We start from the raw sequence: 5,143 nt of genomic DNA on the forward strand, positions 1-5,143 counted from the left end.
TACACCATTTCATCCCTCCTGAATGAAGGGATGGCATTCAGGAGGCATCCCTCCTCCCCATAAGGTCAGAACATTCCTGCTCTCATCACTTCCAGAAGATAGCTGTCGATAAGCAGAAGCTGAACTTGAAGTTTTAAGACCTGCACTGGAGCCCAGGCCCTGTCAATAGCTGGATGATTCTGGGAAGCTTGGTACTCGGCACATGCGAGACCTCTAATAAATGTCTGTGCATCTGAATCCATCAGGATTCCAGAAAGATTCTGTTATCAGTAACTCGTACCTCAACCAATTTATTTGTTCTAAAGCGTGGCTCCCAACTTTTTATGTGTGAATATCATTTTTTAAAGCCAAGAAATTTCATAAACCACTATATTATGATTAATATCTATTGATTGAGAGTACCTCAGAACCCAAAGCTATATAAATTCAGCACTCCTCTGAATATGAGTTGCGTTGTTAATCACAACTGCGTCTACTCGATTAAAAATCATAGTACACACACGTGCAAAGTTTACCATCCATTCAGTCAATGACAATTTTTTGTTTAAAATGCAGATTCCTGGACCCACTCCCAGAAACTCTAATTCAGTGGTTTTGGAAGTAGAGTCGTGGAATCTAATTTTAACGCTCAGTGGGCTTTTTAAATGGTGGTCGCTCCCTGACCACTCTCGAGAAATACTATACCAGGGGGACTTACACTTGAATTATCTGTCTATCTACTGTGTAGACAGATAATTTATAATTATCGGCTCTTCCTAATTTAACTGAACAGCTGTTGTTCAATTTGGTATTAGCTTTGCTCATCATCTATCCTTAATGTTTTCTGAAGTCTATGAAGGTAACCATGGGAAATATTGGCTTGATGGCTTGGTCATCAGATTGGGGAGGTGCTAAATGATTGAATTTAGTGCCCTGTGAGTGTCCTCCATTAAAGTATCGTGATTTCCAATTGTCTGTCTTTCACAGTAAATGCTCAAGGCCTGCGATCTTGATTTCTAGCCCTGCAAAGAGAAATTGAAAGAGGTTTGTGTTACTTCTCATTGGCTCTATACCAATTTTACAAACTCAGTTTTGGCCAGAGTTATTCCCTTAATTGTGTGTCTTCCAAATCATACAACCCAGAGATCCATAACTGGACAACTCGTGTAGTACTAGAAGTTTAGCTTCCCTTCTACAATAAACATGAGGATGACCATGGCGTCACTGTTCTTGGTCTGGGCATGGCATTTGGCTCGTCCGTTCAGGAGTCCATAGCGAATATGGATGGTTTCAGAATCCTTTTTGTCTAAAGAGAAAAGAGATTTGCTCCTTTCATAATGCCATGGAATTTCCAACCTGATTATTAAGAGTTCTGATGAGTCGAATTTAGGCTGGGTTTCTGGCTCCATGTAACTCCCACATTCTTTGCGTTTGGGATTCCTCTAGAATTCATCAAATCTACATCCCACACTGACTCCAATTTCTATATTATATTGGAGATCTGAGGAGCACAGCAAGAATCTGTTTCCCTAGCCCAAGTTTCCATTTAACTCAGAAAACAGAGCTCTTAATTTATATTTCCTTTGACAAACAATGGTTTAACTTACAGGGGAAAGGCGTCTCAGGAACTTGGACTAACTTAAGAGGAGAACTAAATTAGAGGTTAGATAAATCTCAGCCTTCCCACTTCAGCCAGGTTCTGCCATCTCCAGTTACTATAAACAATTGTGATTTTGAAAGTGTTGAAAAAAAATGCATTGACAACCTCCCCCAAAGGAGAAAGGGATTATAAGAACATTTCAAGCCTCTGTGATGCTCAGTAGTGATGTGGTTATACAGGACAATCTGAGCCCTAGACAAGCAAAGACACCCCAGTACTATTCCACTGAGCCCTTGGAATGGGGAGTAAATTGTCCCAATGTTTGGAATTTGTCTGGTAAGTCTTATTATGAGATGTATAGTGAATTCATACAATAGTAGGCAATGTCTTCTGGAACTAACTCTCTTTATCTCTTCTCTCCACCCCACACTTCCCACACATGGGAAACGTATATTTTCATCCCACTTTGCAAGCATTTGGAGAGTACCTACTTTGTGCTAGGAATTCCATGGTCAAAAATGTTGAAGATAAGGGCCAGAGAAGGTGTGTAATATGAGCTCTGCTATTCAGCAATAGAAACCCAAGAGCATCCTTTTGTATGCTTCTTATGAAAGAGGAAATCACTATTCCTTTTTTTCCAACATATACAAACCAGAGAGGGGCCCTGATTATCCTTGACTCAGCTTCAGTGGCTGAGGTACAGCTCTATGACTTTCTCTTTATTTCTGCAAAAGTGCAGTGACCATCACCTTCCAAATTTTCCAATTTGAGGAAATCACTACCACCCCTAGATAAAAAGCTTCAAGGACTCCTAAAGGTAAACTGGGCCAAGGTGGGAGTGTGCTTTTCTCACCTGTGACTTTGGTCAAATCTGTTCCCCCACCCTGGGTCCTTGGTTCCCTAAATGCACAGAGAGGAAGTCAAACTAGACCTCCAAGGCCCCTTCCAAATGGGGTAGTCCTCAGGTCTGCAGACTCCCAGCCCTCACAGCTCCTTCTCTACCCTGTGATAAGACTCTGAGTCCTCCGCACTTCTTCTTGGCTTCCCCACCCAGGCCCCCATACTCTCAGAGGAAAAGAAGCAGAATATATAACCTGCACTAAAAAATCGGAGTCCAGCCGTTATTTGGGTGACTATCTCCTGGTTGGGGGTGGGGCGGTCTTTGCATTTTAAGAAGGCCCCTGGGATTTCAACATCCATACAGCCAATTGAAGAAAGGAAGGGAAAAGGGAAGTATAGACTTCTTGGAGACCTTCAGCTCATCCTTTAAGCCCCAATGTGCCATTTTTATTAACAAATGGTCCTAGAAAGTCCTATTTCATAGACGAGGGAGACAGTCATGGTCTAGAATCGTTATAAGAGAAAAAAGGAGAAAAAAAAGACTGGTGAGAATTACAGCAAAAGTAAAGATTAGACCAAAAAGGCTACTGCTAAGGATATGCAAGGAGAAAAAGAACTCAGATGATCAGGGATGGCAAGTGTGTATCCAGCAGGCTGCCAGCCCTGGAAGACTTGGCTAAATGATCAGAGCTTTTCCTGCTGTCTCAAATTGCTTCTCGAGGCAGCCTCCAGGAGCTGCCATCATTGATCTGTTGGTGGAGGATATTGAGCCTCCTTGCCATCCATTAGGTTACACTTAGCAATTTTAGACCCTGGCAGACAGAAGTTAGAAAGAAGCCGTGGAGCCCCTCTGAAATCTTGAGGATGATAACAGAGAGTTACCCTGACGCCTACTTACCAGAGCCATTGCCAGAGATAGAAGTGCATGAACCATGGTTCATCTCCAATTCTAAGCAGTCAGAGCAGTGCGGTACTCTTCCTGCCATTCCAGATAGAAGCCACCTCTACAACCCACCAGGTTTCCATCTAGTCTCTCCTTGAGAACTTCCAGTAGCTGGGAGCTTGTTATTTTTGAGACTGCTTCACTGTTAGGCAGCTCTATTAGAAAGGTTTCCTTGAGCTGAGAAAAAGTTACCTCTCTAACTTGTACCTACAGAGCCCGGCTCAGTCTTCTGGGGCCACACAGGAAAAATATGTAACTCCCTTCCTTGTGCCAGTTTTTAAAGCTTGGTGTCATCTCTCGTGTCTCCCTCCATCCTGTCTTCCGTAGACCAGGCATGCCTGGGTCCTTCAGCTGTATCTCCATCCAGCATGGTTTCTAACCTAACCTGGGATGGTACTTCTTATGACTGTGGAGAATTGATTGTATCATTTCAATCAGAGACAAAGGATAATTTTTCCCCATTTTGATTCCAAAAGATAAAATTTTTGTTATGTCACTAGGCCATGTGATTGATCTTGGGCAGGGTGTATCCTCTCTCTGAACTTGGAGGAGTTTGAACTTCATGGACCCTCCCACCCTTTGCAAATCTGAGGAAGTAAGAACTTCCATCATCTGCTGAGCCCATACTCTTGAGGGCTATCCACCAGTGAAATGTGAAGAATACTTCAGCCACTGGGGGAGAAGCAGAGGACCCTGCTGGTGGTACTGTAAGCCTCTCCAATGCTTTTCTGTACAGAAGAACTTTACCTTTGTCCCTCCTATCTTCACATATGTCCTCCTAGTGTTCCTCAGCAACTTCTGTTCTCCTTTACAGCAGCTTTCCATTATCTATGTTTCATCTGGTTCAGAGAGAAACATAGGGATTTCATCTCCAGAACTAGGCTACAATGCAAGCATTTAAGCTTTGATACCTAGGGAATTGGGATTGCTTCTCAGCCTTTTAGCTAAGATCAACTGTAGTATTTGTCCTTACCAGTTTAATAGCGAGGAAATTTGGTAAAAATCCTGGAGATAATGTTGAGTGATAGGAGTGCTGGGAGAAATATATACTGTTTACTAACTGGCCTGGGGCTATTTAAAGTCCTTATTGGAGACCAAGAAGATAAGTCCCAAAACCTGGGATAGGCTTTGGACAGGGCAAAGCAGCCAGGAATATGGGAATTACAAGACCCGGACCTGAGCATAGCCAAGGAGTTCTCAACAGCTAAGGATACAAAAAATCAGGGGAAAAAAAGTCACCTACAGAGTCACTGCTATTATCTTCATGTATGATTTGTTCTCAGTCTCTTCCCATTGCCTATAACAGGGCCTGGCCTGTATCAAGTGCTCAATAAATATATGTGGAATGAATGACCCTTCAATAAAAACCTTGTTAATAGCTCTAGTTTTGCATCTTTCAGTCATTTACACAACCAACATTTATTCATCACTTTCAGTGTACTAGGTACTGTGTTAGATGCGGGAGAATTTATAGATAAATTTGACACAAGCTCAGAGATCAAATTCTGGCAGGGTAGGAAGGTATTTTCCCAAGTGGCAGTAGCGCACTAAAAAGTGATCAAGATAAGACACAGTGGACACTAAATACGGGGAGACGTTATAAAGGGAGTTAACAAAACGCCTTCATGCGAAAGGACTCACGTCAACTTGTCTTACTCTGTTAGACTTGAAGTTCGATATCCCCTCCTCAGTTACAAGAACTCAGACTGGTTATTCAAACTAATATTCTTAGACATGAATTTCCAGTCGGACCTGGAGGGAAAACTTTTCCCATGCAGGTC

At 42.4% G+C, this 5,143-nt stretch overlaps 1 pseudogene; it reads left to right on the forward strand.

Moving 5' to 3' along the window:
• The first annotated feature begins 4,286 nt into the window (after positions 1-4,286).
• LOC118898614 lies at positions 4,287-4,410 on the forward strand (annotated as a pseudogene).
• The last annotated feature ends 733 nt before the right edge of the window (positions 4,411-5,143 follow it).

The sequence above is a fragment of the Balaenoptera musculus genome, chromosome 7 (genome assembly GCF_009873245.2).
Source record: "Balaenoptera musculus isolate JJ_BM4_2016_0621 chromosome 7, mBalMus1.pri.v3, whole genome shotgun sequence".
Classification (NCBI taxonomy): Eukaryota; Metazoa; Chordata; class Mammalia; order Artiodactyla; family Balaenopteridae; genus Balaenoptera; species Balaenoptera musculus.